The sequence below is a fragment of the Chenopodium album genome, chromosome 7 (genome assembly GCF_948465745.1).
Source record: "Chenopodium album chromosome 7, dcCheAlbu1.1, whole genome shotgun sequence".
NCBI classification, from domain to species: Eukaryota; Viridiplantae; Streptophyta; class Magnoliopsida; order Caryophyllales; family Amaranthaceae; genus Chenopodium; species Chenopodium album.
Genome location: NC_137840.1, coordinates 20,517,797 through 20,533,809, shown reverse-complemented (window position 1 = coordinate 20,533,809; position 16,013 = coordinate 20,517,797). Strand labels below are relative to the sequence as shown.

Sequence of the window (16,013 nt, the reverse complement as noted above, 5' to 3'; positions counted from 1 at the left end):
ACAATAAAGGGTTTCTCATGCGGTTTTTCTACGACGGATTGGAGCCCATGTCAAGAGCCAATTTGGATGCGGGGGCGGGTGGTCGATTAATCAAGATCCCTCAAAATCTAGTTGAAGCCACAATAGAAGAGGTAGCAAAGAATTACTCTTGGGGGGGCCCGAAGAAGAAACGCTCCAAAGAGAGGTGGTATTTACGAATTGGAGAAAGTTGATCAATTACAACATCAAATTGATCAACTAACAAAAGGGATTTCCAAATTGAACACGAGTGTGAATGCAAGTTCAAGTGGTGGAGCAAGCTCTTTTCAAGTTAACTCTTTCTCTTGTCAAAATTGTGGAGGAACGAACCATGATACATCCTATTGTGGAGGTTTAAGCCCCGAACATGTAGCAGCATACAACACAAGGCAAGATGGATTTAGAGGAAGCGGCGGTGGAGTAGCTTGGAGACAACCACCACCCGGGTTTGTACCTCAACCTCAACAATGGAGCCAACAAGCTCAACCTTCCTATAACTCCAATTCTCAATATCAAAATTCACCTCCACCTCAACCCCAAAACCCAAGAGGAAGCTATCCAAGGAACAACCAATACAACAATCAAACCCAAGCACCTCAAAGAAACCATCAAGAACAAGCACCACTTGCGGAGCTAACTCAAACTCAACTCCTCCAAGCCGTGCATGCGCAAATGCAATATTTTGGGCAACAAATGCAAGAGATAAGAGCCCAAAACAAGATGGTTGATTCACAACTAGCTCAATTGGCCAAGAGAACTCCTTTTAATTCACCATCCACTCTGCCTGGACAACCACAACCTAACCCATCACAATCCAAAACCCGATACATGCAAGGAGATCACATTGAGGTCGGGAACTTCCTATGAAGGACCAAATGAAGGGGATAGTGCGGAAAAGAAGGGAGGAGAGGAGAGTGTGAATGAAAACAAGGGAGGTGAGAAAGAAAAAGGTGATGAGATAGAAGGAGGTTCGGAGAAGAAGAAGATAGACAATAAGAAGACAACTTAAATTCCTAGTGAGGCTAGGAATCTTGATGGACCGGTTCCTTTTCCCGGTCGGCTTGCGGAGAGGAAGTTGAATGACAAATTCACAAAATTTCTTAGTGTCATGAAGAATTTGCCTATCAACCTCCCTTTTCTTGCAGTTGTGACACAGATGCCATCTTATTCGAAGTTCCTCAAAGATATTCTCACCAACAAGAGGAAGCTCAATGATGAGCTTATCACCCTTCCAAATCAAATGAGTGCACTTGTCCAACATAAGATGCCCAAGAAGGAAAAAGACCCGTGAAGTTTCAATTTGCCGGTGAAAATTGGGAACATGGAAGCAAGGGGCGCCTTAGCCGATCTTGGAGAAAGTGTTAGTTTAATCCCTCTATCCATTTCTCAAAAACTCAATATTGAGATGATCCCTACAAGGAAGACAATTCAATTGGCCGATCAATCGGTGAAATTACCTTGTGGAGAGCTTGAGGATGTTCTAATTCAAGTGGAACACATCTACGTGCCTTGTGACTTTGTAGTGATGGATATGGAGGAAGATGTTAACACTCCTTTGATTTTGGGACGTGAATCTCTTAAAACTTTGGGGGCGGTCATCAATTTCAAGAACAACACCATCACTTGTGAAGTGGCCGATGAAAAAATTGTCTTTGAATTTTCGAAGTTGCTCAAGACCCCCATGGTTGAAAAATGCTATAGATTTGATGTTGTAAATGAGGAGCCAGATCGCTTGGGGAGGGTCTTAATGAGGCCTCAAGATCCAATGATTGAAGCCCTTACATGGAAAGAAAAGTTCCACTCTCAAGAGGCTAAAGAATTTGTCATGGCAATGGAGGAATCCTTAGGGGAGGAAGTTAAACAACAAGTTGAGGTCGAGCTTGAGTCCAAGGAGGAGAAATTGGTGGAGAGTTCTAAGCCTCCTTCCAAGGTACAACTCAAACCCCTTCCCCCTTCTTTGAAATATGCTTTTCTTGATAAGGAGGGAAAATACCCTATTATTGTCAATGCTACCCTAGATGGTCTTAATTTGGAAAAAATTCTTGATGTTTTAAGGAAATATAGGGATGTGATAGGGTATAGCATTGATGATATTAAAGGTATTAGCCCTTCTTTATGCATGCATCGTATTCATCTTGAAGATGATCATTCAACCTCCATTGAACCTCAAAGAAGGTTGAACCCCCACCTTCAAGAGGTTGTGAAGAAAGAAATCTTGAAACTACATGAGACGGGCATCATATGTGCTATCTCCGATAGCAAATGGGTTAGCCCGGTTCATGTGGTTCCAAAGAAGGGTGGAATGACCATAATCAAGGATGAAAAGGGAGAGGAAATCTCCACCCGGACGGTGACCGGGTAGAGAATGTGCATTGATTATAGGAGATTGAACAAAAACACCAAGAAAGATCATTTTCCCCTCCCTTTCATGAACCAAATGCTTGAAAGGCTTTCTAACCATGCTTTCTTTTGTTTCTTGGATGGGTATTCCAGATTTTTCCAAATCCCGATCCATCCAAGTGATCAAGAGAAAACTACTTTCACATGTCCATATGGGACATTTGTATACCGAAGAATGTCATTCGGATTATGCAATGCTCCCTCTACTTTTCAAAGATGCATGACTTTCATTTTCTCTGCGATGCTTGAAAAATAAATTGAGGTTTTCATGGATGATTTTAGTGTTGGTGGCTCGTCTTTTGTCACTTTTCTTTTTAACCTTGAAAAAGTTTTGAAAAGGTGTCAAGAGACGAGTTTGGTTTTATATTGGGAAAAGTGCCATTTTATGGTTGAGGAGGGCATTGTCCTCGGCCATAAGGTTTCAAAAAATGGCATTGAAGTAAATCCGGGCAAGGTTTCGGTGATTGAAAAATTGCCCCCTCCTACTTACATCACGGGGGTACGTGCTTTTCTTGGGCATGCCGGTTTTTACCGGAGGTTTATCAAATATTTTTCTTCAATCGCCAAACCCTTGACCGAATTACTCAAAAAAGAGGTTGTTTTTGACCTTAATGAGGCTTGCCTTGAGGCGTCTCGTAAGCGCAAGGAAGCTCTCATTTCTTCTCCTATTGTGCAAGCTCCAGATTGGAGCTTGCCTTTTGAGCTAATGTGCGATGCTAGTGACTTTGCAGTAGGTGCCGTTCTTGGTCAAAAGAAACAAGGAAAATCATGTGTCATCTACTATGCAAGTCGGAGTCTAGATGAGGCTCAAAGGAATTACACAACAACGGAGAAAGAGTTGTTGGCGGTAGTGTTTACATTCGATAAGTTTCGGTCCTATCTCATATGCTCAAATGTTATCGTGTACACGGATCACATCGCGGTGCGGTATCTCATTACCAAGAAAGAAGAAAAGCCTCGCTTGATCCGTTGGGTTCTCTCTCTCCAAGACTTTCACATGGAAATGAGGGACAAAAAGGGAGCGGAGAACTATGTAGCAAATCATTTTTCTAGGCTACCATTTGAGAACAAGGAGGATGTACCGATTAATGATGAGATAGGATTTGAGGCTCTCATGGCTTTGGTGTCAACTTCTGCCCCTTGGTACGGGGATATAGCCAACTATCTTGCGTGTGGATTCGTTCCCCCGGAGTACTCTTCTCAATAAAAGAAGAAGTTTTTCAAGGAGTTGAGTAGATACTTTTGGAATGACCCATACCTATTCAAGCAATGTGGAGATGGCCTTTATCGGAAGTGCGTTCCAGATCATGAAATTCAAGGTGTTCTTGAGCATTGCCACTCACTACCATGTGGAGGACATGGTGGTGTTGACAAAACAGTGGCAAAAATCTCTCAATCCTTATTATGGTCGTAGACAATGCATAGAGACGCCCACCAATTTGTTGCGCAATGTGATAGATGTCAAAGGAGCGGAGGCATTACCAAGAGGGACGAAATGCCCCAACAAAGTATTCTATAAGTGGAACCCTTTGATGTTTGGGGGGTTTATTTCATGGGACCTTTCCTTTCTTCTTGTGGGAATCTATATATCTTAGTAGCAGTCGATTATCTGACAAAATGGATTGAAGCCATACCCTCACCTACCAATGATCACAAGGTTATGCTTAAGCTCCTAAATAAGATCATCTTTCCTAGATTTAGAGTTCCGAGGGTGCTAATTAGTGATGGAGGCTCCCATTTCACCAAAAAGCAACTTGAAGCTCTTCTCAAGAGATATGGCGTTCATCACAAGGTTGGATTACCTTACCACCCTCAAACTCAAGGACAAGTGGAGGTCTCAAATCGTGAAATCAAAAATCTTCTTGAAAGGATGGTGAACAAATCAAGGAAATATTGGTCTCACAAAATTGATGACATGCTATGGGCTCTAAGGACGGCATACAAGACTCCAATCGGCACGACCCCCTATAGGTTGTTCTATGGAAAGGCTTGTCACTTGCCGGTTGAGTTGGAGTACAAGGCTTGGTGGGCCATCAAAGAGCTCAATATGGATTTATCGTTGGCCGATGAGAAGAGATTGTTGAAGCTCAATGAACTTGAAGAGCTTAGAGATGATGCTTATGAAAGCTCAAGGTTATATAAGGAAAAGACCAAAAAGTGGCATGACCAACATATTCGAAACAAGAACTTTAAGGTTGGAGACAAGGTTTTGCTTTTCAACTCAAGGCTTCGTTTGTTTCCGGGTAAACTCAAGTCAAAGTGGTTGGGTCCTTTTGTGATTTCAAAGACCACTCCTTATGGCTCCTTTGAGTTAGATGCGGATGGTAACAAGTTCATGGTTAATGGTCATCGTCTAAAGCATTACTTTTGCAAGGAAGAAGTTAGTATCATCGAATGTATATTGCTTGATCCTTTGGATCCTAAGCCTCCCACTTGAAGGATTTTTCTCATGGTCAAGCTAGTGACCTCATAAAGAAGCGCTTCTCGGGAGGCAACCCGAGTTTCTAACTCATTTTTTTAGAATGTTCCGATTTCACTTTCTTCTTTTTAAATTTGAATTTGAATTTGATTATTTATTTTCACCTTTTTGGTTAATAGGTGTTTGGATGATGAAGGAACAAGGATTTTCTATTTCGAATATGTGAGGATAAATCGAAATTACTCTGTGCGACCCTGTGCGCGCCATCTGTGCGGGCGCGCAGGCATTGTCAGAACCCGCACAGATTTATTCACAAATTGAAGCTCGAGGTAGAAAGTTTGCACGACTTGCTGTTCGACCTATGTGCGGGCGCGCATGGTTCCTGTGCGGGCGCACGTTCACTGTCAGAACCCGCACTAATTTTATCAAAAGTTGAGGTTCGAGACAGAGAGTTTGCGCGACCTAGTGCGCGACCTCTGTGCGGGCGCGCAACTCTCCTGTGCGGGCGTGCAGAGCAGGAAAATCGGGTTTTAACCCTCTTCTTCCCGATTTCATTCTCATATTTTCGAAACCCAATTTTCATGCTCTCTTCTCTCTCCTCACAAAGACAAACCCTAACCTTCAAATTTCACCCATTTTTCACAAATTCCATTGATTTTCTTTCAAATCCATCAAAAAATTTCACTCTACTCACAAATTCACCCACTTTCTGTCTCCAAAATACCCAAAAATCCCCCATTTTCATGGTTTGCAGGCTTCATTAAAGGTGGTGTTCTTGGAGGCTCTTGGTGGTGTTCAAGTTTCTACAAGGTGGTATAACTCTAAATTTTGCTATTTTATTACTTAATTTCAATTATTTATGAAAAATTTTTAGTTATTAAACATGAATTAGCTTGAGTGAATTGCATGTAATTTTGGTTTTTTTGGGAGGGATTTGTTGGTTATTAATGTGAAATTTTGTGATTTTGGGGACATTGTTGTTCATACTATTGTTTTGGAAGCCATTTTCATGAAACTAAGTTGAGAAATTTGGTGTTTGAATTGTTGATAATGCAATTAATTTAATGAGAATTGCTTGCTATCATAATGTGTTTTGATTGACTGCTTTGTTGTTGATTCTTGTTGTCTTGGGCGTTATATTTGTATGGTTAGTTGTTAGCACTAACCCTTTTGCAGATTGTTGAGACTTGAGTTGTTGTTGTTGTTTTCCAATTGTTGGTTAAGTTTGAATGTAGTTCTCCTTTTGGTTGGGTTTTTTGTATTGGTTGAACATAATGAGCAAAAGAAAGAGTAGAAAGGAGCCCAGGTTAACGGTTGAAGAACCAAGTACCCAACAAACTCAAGCTCAAGGACCTAAGGTTCCCCCTAGATTGAGATTTTCGAACAAGGTCCATGCTACGTTCTTCAACGACCTTCACGACCGAAAGTTAAATCCCTCCCGACACTATGATCAACGCTCCATGAGAGATTTAGGGATTGACGACGATATAAGGTCGCTCCTTGATTTCTTGAGGATGAGTGAGTTCATCAAACATCAATACTGAACTTATAAGGAGCCAACTTTCGAATTCTTGGCCTCTTTTGAAAAAGAGCCTCTTTTGAACGACTTCCAGATTTCCTTTCAATTGTTCAACAACCGGCAGTCTATGACTCTGAGTGATCTTAATGTATTGTAGGATCTGAACCCCGAGGCAGACCTCCTTGCCCCTTCGTTGAGCCTGTTCCCTGAGTACGATGCATTTAGATGGTGGCAAACGATTACCGACTATGAAGAATTCAACACCAGATATTCGGTGGCCAACCATATTATCCACCTTGTGCTCCGTATTCTACACCGCATTCTGGGTTTTGCGGTGTTTAGCAAGCAGGATTTGAGCAAGCTCTCTCAAGAGAAGCTATTTAATCTGTGGGTAGCCACTAGGGAGGAATTGAAAGGGCGGCTCAATATGGGGTATTGGCTCATTTTGTGCTGTGAGGCAATCAAGTCGGGCCACAAGACGGGAGAAATTGCCCTCGGTGGGATGATTACAAGGATTGCGAAGAAGCTCAACTATGAACGCTTCTTCCCCTCATGCATTCAAGTGGGGGCCGACAAAGATCTATTCATCGACATTCAGCAGATGAGATGGTCGGGATTCCTCCAAGGAACTTCAGATGCCAACAATTTTCATGCTTTGATAGTTGACAGAGAGCACCATTGTATCTTGCCATACCCCAGCCGTACATCCCAGGAGCGGAATACAAAGAATGTATGGAAGATTCCGAGAGATAATGGTGTGTTACCCACCGCTCTGGGTGGCTTAAGGAATATGGAAGTCGGCCAACAACAACAACAGAAACAACAGCAACAACAACAACAACAACAACAACAACAACAACAACAGCAGCATTAACAACAACAACAACAACAACAACAACAACAACAACAACAACAACAACAACAACAACATCATCATCATTAGCAACATCATCAAGGCATGAGTAGCCTTGAACAACAAATGATGAGCATGCAACTTGGCATGCAAAGCATAATGGAGAACCAGCAGGGTATGTTTCTGCAAACCCAAGCTCTTTATGGTGCGACCGTGGAAAGGGGTGAGGTCAACCCCCTGGTAAAGTACCCCCATTGGCCACCCCAACAAGGGCCAGTCCCTAGGTGGCAGGGTTCACAACCTACTTGGCCCTTTTGGCAAGGGCCCTCCTCCCACGGTGTTCCCCGGTTAGACTACCCGACGAAAACTGGGTACGATTATCGTGCCCCCGGGGGGAGCGATTTTAGGGGTGACCCCAACTATCCATATGTCGACCCTACCCACCCATCCCCTCTTCAGCTTCCCGCCCCTTTCGACCTGTTGCCTCAATGGCAACAAGACCTCTTCCAAGGTCACTATGGTTGGCCTCCGGGTTACTCCGGTGATTGGACCCAGACGGCATCCCTCCAGACGGTTTCTCTTATGACACCGAGGATGAAGTAGATGCTGACAAAGCCAGCCCTAGTGGCCACTAGCCCCCCTTGTTCTTTATTTTTCCCTTTTGTCCCCTCCCAATGTTTTTAATTTGGCGCACCGCGGATGGTGCATTGTTTTAGTGTGGGGGGGTTGTGTAAGAGGCAAAGGGATGTTTTTTTTTATAGTGTGGGGGAAGGCTTGTCTTCATGCTAGTGTGGGGGGGATTTCATTGTAGGTGGTAGAGCTCTCATGGTTCGGTTGGCTTTATCATATTTTGATGTTAGTTTATCTGCTTTATTGTGATGATTATGTCCCTGGGTGATTTTGATAAGTGTTTGGTAATGAATTTTCAAGTGTTTGTGTAGGTGATGATACTCCCATGAGGAAAAATCCAAACTCCCGATAGTCCAAATTTCCCTTAATCCAAATTTCTTTTAGTTTATTTTATTTCTATTTCTTCATTTTGTTTAAATTCTTAGTTTCTTTCTCTGATTTTTTTTTTGAACTTTTTATTTTATTTTTGTTTCATCTCAGTAGTTTCTTTCATTTTGGCTTACTTTTGAATCTTGGAAATGGAGATAAAGGAAGTCAAAGGGCAATTCGAGCCCCCCTCGGTGAGATTGCATAATTTATCTTGTCTTCATTTCAAGCGGCATTTGGTGAGGCCTTTCCTCTCTTTTATTTTCTTTTTCCTTGGGTGTTTAGCTTAGGTTTAGCTTAGGAAGAAGTTGAATGGTTCGAGGATGTTTGCTTTTGGTTCTATGGAACCTAGGATCGTTGATGTTGTTATCGAACGATCACTTGTATGACGATTGGGATTTAATTGAATTATATGCTTCGTATGTGAACCTTTTTTTATTTCTTCCTCTTTCTTTTGTTTTGTTTTTCCCTTTTTGTGTTACAAGCATAATTATGACAATTTGAAATGATTTTTGATGTGTAATTTGCTCACTATTTTGGATTGGTTTGCGTCGATGTGTCTTTGAATGCTTATCTTCCTAATTGATGAGGGTTTGCACGGTTTGAGAATGCTTTGGGTTGAGTTAGACACATTGTAAGCTAAGGTAGCCCGGTTAAGAACTTTTGAGGACGTTTGAACCCCTAGGTCACGGGAAAGTGGTAAGATGGTGTTGCTCTCTATGGTGGATAGGATTCCCTTGGTTAGTATTTGCTATATTTCTTATCCCGTGTGAGCGTCATTTGTTCTAGCCTTCATCATTCTTGTGAGCGGCACTTAGGATCCTTAACTATGCATGTCTTTATCTTTGTGTTGGCGTCTAGCTCCCAAGATCGTGATCATATAACTCTAGAGGAGGAAGAGGGCATTTCTTCTCATTTTTCTTTGTTTTCTTTGTGTTTTGTTACAAATTTGGTTTTCATTTTTACATTCACCCTCTTGCTAACCAATTTGAGCCCAATTTACCCTTTCTTGACTTAGCCATATTACGAACCTATTGGCCTATGTTCTACCAACCCTTGTAGTTAGTGAAGCATTGGCTTGTGAGGTTCGAGTTTGATAATGTTGAAATTGAGCAAGAAAGTTGTGTAATTTGATTCAAATAAGGTTTTGAAAGGCTATTCATGAAAAGAGTACGCAAAAAGGCTTGGCAAGAAAGTTGAAAGGACTTGAAACTCATGAAAACCAAACAAAAAAAAAAAAAAAAAAAAAAAAAAAAAAAAAAAAAAGAAAAAGATTAAAGTTATGTGGTGGGTTTGTTTTGAAAGGTTGTGAGTTTGAAGAATAGGTTCAATTCTTAGGATGTTCTTGAGAGATGGTCACTCTTACGCTTCACTTAAAAATTTCCACCAAAGTTTTCAAATTGTTTTCCAACCATAACTCCTAGCCATGACATTACAACCCTACTTAAGATCCTTGGATTCTAGAAGGGCGTGGTCAAAGGACGGTGGAGGGAGATAGATTTCAACCCTATGGAGAGAGTATGCATAGTTTAGATGTCGGGATGACCTTATGACTCCACATAAATTTATTTTTTTCCAGTTCCCTCGAGGAACCATGAGGAGCTAGCTAGGGGATTAATTGAAGCTAGTGGAGAGAACGCGGACCGTCTTGGTTGGGGCTAGCGCGGAGAATGGAATCATTAGTTCCCTACGCTTAGCTTAGGTTTGTCTTTTTGAACCTTGAGCATCTTGGAATGTGTTTTCCCTCCTTGAATTGAGAAAGATAAGTATTCTTTGGTGCATTTATTTGCAAATGAGTTCAAATTGAGCATTCCATTACCTTGAGGTTTGATTGGTTTTGCGAAAACCTTGTCATGTTATGTTTGTTGTGTTTGTCTTTTCGTTCCGGTTTTCCTTGCTTGAGGACAAGCAAGAGGCAAGTGTGGGGGATTTTGATAAGTGGCATTTATGCCACTCTTTTATCCTTTTTCTCTAAGGATTCTCCCCTCATTTGCGCTTGTTTGGCCCTTTTTCTAAGCATTTTTACTTAGTTTTGCTTCCTCTTTCCTTTTCTCCCTTATCTTCCCTTCTCTTAGTCTTCTCGCTTTGTTTTAATTTTGATTTCCATGCTTTGGTTTTGTAGGTATTATGTGCCGAAAGAAAGAGGATATCAAGAAGACAAGCTATCAGTTGTGCGCGGGGTACTGTGCGGCTTCTGTGCGGGCGCACATGTGAGGGTGTGCGGGCGCGCAACCCTGTCAGAACCCGCACAGCCAGACTTAAGAAACAGAGCCAAACCAGAGAGTTTGCGTGACCTTATGCGCGACTTGTGTGCGGGCGCACACACCTGATGCGCGGGCGCGCAGGACTAATGCGCGGGCGCGCTGATTATCCCCGTACCCTCAAAGTTGCGGCCGCACACTATGCTGAGAGGGTGCACACACATTATGTGCGGGTGCGCAGCTCATCTGTGCGGGTGCGCACGGCTAGGTTTCCGATTTATTTGCGCTTTGTTGTCCAAGTCTCTTTCTTTTGGATGGAGCCAGATATATATAGATGGGACTCTTTGTAATCGAGGAACACTTAGTACTAATCCCATAGAACATTAGCCTAATCTAGAGAGAGAAAATAGATTGTTATTCAAGCTTCCTTTATTGTATTTAACTTTGCTCAAGCTTTAATCTTCCATTAATCAAGCAAGTATCCAAGTTTTCATCTTTCTTCAATCCTTTCTTTAGTAATCTATTCTCCTTTCCTTTAATATTATTTATTTGTTTTATTGTTACTTATTTTTATCTATCTTATTAGTTTATCTTGTTATTATTGATTTCATGTATTTCAATCATGTTTTGTTTTGAGTTTCTTGTGTTTATTTCTAGTTTTGATATTATGTTTAATCTCCCTTCTCTAGGCTAAACTCTTAGCTAGGGGAAGGGGGTGGAAGATATGTATTGAATGATGGATGAATGATGATAGTTGGATTGATTACATAAATTGATGAAAGAAATGATTTTTAATGGCTTGAGATTATTGTTGCACTTTATTTGATTGCCCTCCTAGTTTAAATGCATGAAAATGATTTGAACTAGATTAAGATCACCTCTATTTTAATGATTGCATGAGAATGAGTTGTTAAAATGGAGTTTCATGTATTGTGCTTCTTTATTCTTTTGATTTTCTTGTGTCTAATAGGATGCATGAGAATGATCCGAATTAGCATAGACTAATTTTATTGATTTGCCTAGACGATTGCATGAGAATGAATTATTTAGGTAGAATCTTGTGTTCTTTGGCATGTTCATCATTATAACTATCATTGTTCCCCTCTTTCTAATGCATGTTTAAAACCCCCAAATTCCTAGCGTCATTTTCTATTGATTTTAACATCATTTTCTTGCTTACTTGTAGTTTTAGTGTTCTACTCAACAAAACCAACAAAACAATCCCCTTTTCACTCTTGCATTAGTGATATTTGATGTTGAATTAGCGTGCTTCCCTAGTGGTTCGACCCTTTACTTGCCACTAACTAGCTTAGTGTAGGTTTAGGCTTTATAAATGATTAATTTGGTTAGGGTGGTAGCTTAACGACCTATCTAATCCCAATTAGTATCCTCAGCCATGTCTAAGACAACGAAATCTACAGGGATAAAAAATTTACTAACTCTGAAAGGAACATCCTTTAGAATACCTAAGGGGTATTAAGAGAATTGTCTATCATCTGTAAAGTAATGTTTGTAACTTTTAAATCACTCATATTAAGTTTAGAACACACAAGCGATGACATAACACTTACACTGGCACCCAAATCATATAATGATTTATCAATGAAGACATTACCAATATGACAAGGGATAGAAAACTATCAGGATCCTTTAATTTAGAAGGGGATTTACAATAAAGCACTATATTCCTCTGTAAAAGCTACAATTTCTACCTCATCAAATGACCTTTTACTAGTCAAAATATCTTTCATAAATTTAGCATATGCAGGAAACTGAGTGATTAACAACCTCCAAAAACTTACAAAATTGCTTATCAAACTTACTCTTCAAATGTTTATTTGGGAATGGAAGTTTGATGACTGGGACCTGCTCATCTCCACCCTTTTCCTGAGATTTACCCTACAAAGAAACATTAAAAGAATTAGTTTTCTCTTATAACCCAAGAGGGTTATTAACATTATTACTTGGTACAAGGGAATCAAGATTAGCAATAGGTTCATCATCTTTGGACATAGGAGGCCTATCATAATGTGAACCACTCCTTAGAGTTTGAATTTGCATGATCCGTAGGGTGATTCGTTGCGATGGTAGGGCTCCCTTCTAACGGGTTTGTAAGGTAGATGAAATCTGCACAATTTGATTATCCATAATTTTATTATGAGCTAGGATTGAATCAATTTGTGCATCCCTACTCTCCATGTGCTTTTGCATATTTGATTGCATCGCTCTAATTTCTGACAAAGTAAGGTCAGGTGATGAAGGGGTTTGTGATTATGTTTTCTGACCAGAGTTAGGATGGTAATATTTCTGCTATGGTGATGGCTGTTGTTGTGGTTGTTGTGGAGGTGGAGGATTTTGCACATTGGTACTCCGACAGGAAAGATATCGATTGTTCCAAAGGACAAGATTATAAGTGTTGGAGTATGGGTTACTTTGCCTATATTTTTGGAAGGCATTAATTTAGGTTTTTCCCAAGTTATTAATTGTATACGGTAATTAAATAGTCGGCTGGCCTTTGGCCCCTAGGCGACTGTGTGGTTAGTTTTAAACCTTGAGTGATTAACTTGCGAATTTCTGATACTTTAAGGAGTATGACCTGTTCCTAAGTCAATTTATCACAGTAGTGATTGCCCTAAACCAAGTACGTAGCCGTCTAATATACAAGTGAGCAGACATTTACCCCCCAGTTGGTTAATGTAGTTTTATGAACTATCTTTTCACCGTCTAGGTTAATCGTACTCCAATTATATACTCAAACGTCTTTCTGCCCTATTAGAAGGACTTTTTAGAGTTACATAATTTCAAAATGTAACCCAAGGTTGAACAACATTTGGTTAACGGCTGGTGTCTTTAGGCACATGGTTCTTATAACCCCATTTGATTCCTTTTTTGATTACTTTGAGTGAACCAGCTATGAGCACGCCTGAGTAGGCTGGTCAATCTTTGTCGTTTGCAGGTTTATAGAGCAATGTACCACCAAGATGGGAGATGTACTCTACGACGAATTCACCCGGGTGGGTGTCGCCTGATGTCAAACTCATGTTGGAGTAGACGGATGTCGTACCCGGATGGGTATTTTAATATTATCCGGGCATTGGCCTCGTTATGTACTGTTGTTCAAAACAAAAGTTTAGCCACTAAGATTTTGAATTTATCTTATATAATTGATGAGTGTCATTTATGGCACTCATTTGGTTCTCTTTAGGGTAAAATTCATGCCATATTATAGCTCTTTTCTTTAGTTTTTCCTTAGTTTTACTCTTTATTTCCTTAGTTTGCATCTTCTTAGTTGAATTTCTATTTTATGCATTTCTTTGTTTATTTTGTTATTTTCTCTTTTATTTGTTTGTTTTAGTTCATTTTTCAGGTTATGATCGTAATTCGAGGATTCCCGAGTCTCCTTCTCATGTTTTATATCGTTTGAGATGCCTCTTGCCTACCATTTGAAGTTTAAGATTGAGGGAGTGTATAGGCCAAGTCTTCTAGCTCGTGCATGCAAGCGATGGGTACACCAATATTAGTGTTTAACCCACTGTGGGGGCTATTTGGAGACTGCCTCATTCGAATGTGAAGAAGGTTGCCCTGCTCCCAGGCGCGGGCGCGCCTCTCTCGGGGGCGGGCACGCCTCTCTCGGGCACGAGCGCGCCTCTCTGGGTCTCTATTTTGTACCCCATTTTGCGCGGCCGCGCTCCCCCTTGTAGTTGGCCGTGTCTGTACGAGTCTATTGTGGACGATCTAACTACCTTCTCTTTGTTAGTTTTACTATATAAATATTTTCTTTCTATTTTTAGAGAGAGTTAGTTCTTTTAGAATTTAAATAGAATTTGGTTAGATTTGGTTGAGAGAGAAACTCTAGTTTGTAGAAAGAAAAGTTCTTGATTGATGATTGAAGATTAATGATTCTAAGTATTTTCTTCATTGATTTGAAGCAAGTTTGTAAGGATTTCTTGTACTTTTTTGCAATCTTTAGCTTTTGATTTCAATTTCTTTGTTAATTGTTCAAGTTTGATTGAGTTTTGATTGATTTTAGTTTGATTAATATGATGATGATGAATTTGTTGTTTTAGCTTAGTTTTGATTTTTATTTCCATGGAGTGTGAGTAGTATACTTGCTAGGGAGATGGTGAAGCATATATGAGTAACGAATTGATGCTAATTGGCTGAAATTGATGGAGTTGATGTTGTGATTAAATTGGTTGATTGATTATGTGCATGTGTGTGTTTAATTTAGGAGTGATCAACCTAACTATTCACACTAGATTACATTATAAGTTCACATTGATACGAACAATTGGTTTGTCGCTTGAATTTTCGATTGAGTTGGTTTATGACGTTCCTAGCTAGAGTCTCTCATAGTTGGCGCTAGTTTGACCTCTAGGAGAATAGCTTATCAAACTCTTTTGATTGCAATATAGATTTTCCCTTGCAATACTCGACTTAGTCAATTCCAATCCCAATTAGTTGTATCCATTGCAAGTATATGTGGATCCTTAACCCTAGTGTTTGATATATTTGATTTTATCTTGATTGTTTTATAGTCTTAGAATATACACACCTTACTTCATTACTTCAAAATAGCTTAGATTCAGCATTAGCATTCACCTCCCATTCCTAGTGGTTCAACCCTCGACTTACTCCTATGCTAGTTATAAGGGTGTGTTGAGTGATTACAAATTTTGTTTGGCATAGGGAAGATTAGTCCAACGACCTAGTCTCAACCCTTGTTCAAAATGGCGCCGTTGCCGGGGAATGGCGTAGTTGTTTGCTATTGTTGTTGAGTCTATTTCACTAAATTTCAAAATTATAAAAAGATTTTTCTCTTTTGGCTACATTTGTAGCCGTGTTACTAATATTTTCCTTTGAGTTTGTGTGTACAAGTTAACATGGGAGAAGTCCCGAGGGTTACATTGAAGGAGTTGGGCACTCCGGGTGCATACAAGTATGAGAGCGGGATTGCTCCATTATAGATCCTGGATAGTGATTTTGAAATCAAGCCGACAATGATAACTTTGATTGAAAGGCGGAAATATAGCGGAGGAGTAAATGAAAGTCCCCTCAATTTTCTTAAGGAGTTTGAGAAATATTGCAACACAATTAAGGTGAACAGGGTTGCTTAAGAATTCATAAGGCTCAAACTATTTCCTTTCTCTCTAATTGGAAGAGCTCAAGAGTGGCTAGACAAGGAAGTGAAGCCTAATTTTTTGAGAACTTGGGATGAGGTCACCAAAGAATTCCTTTCTCGTTTTTTCCCTCAAAAGAAAAAGGTGGAGGCAAGAGCTTTGATTCAAGGTTTCAAGCTAAGGTCTAGTGAAAGCCTCTATGAAGCATGGGAGAGATACACAGAGTATCAACGCGAGTGTCCTCACCATGGAATCCCTACTTACCTAATCATTCAAATTTTTTATGGAGGTTTGAGTCCTCAAGGGAGGTCAAGTCTTGAAGCCGGAGACGGAGGCCCAATCATGAACAAGAACGAGGAAGAGGTTGTAGATATCATTGAGGATGTAGTTAGATACTACATTGAATGGTAAGATGGTGAGAAAGAGCCGATAAACAAGAGTAGCACTACGAGATGCTCGATTGAACAACTCAATGCTATCAACAATT

At 40.2% G+C, this 16,013-nt stretch overlaps 1 non-coding gene across 1 annotated transcript; it reads right to left on the bottom strand.

The window, feature by feature from the left end:
• Window positions 1-15,674: 15,674 nt before the first annotated feature.
• LOC145641219 (small nucleolar RNA R71) lies at window positions 15,675-15,780 on the bottom strand. The gene has a single exon (XR_014115278.1). It is a non-coding gene; the product is annotated as a small nucleolar RNA R71 (small nucleolar RNA).
• Between the last annotated feature and the right edge of the window lie 233 nt (window positions 15,781-16,013).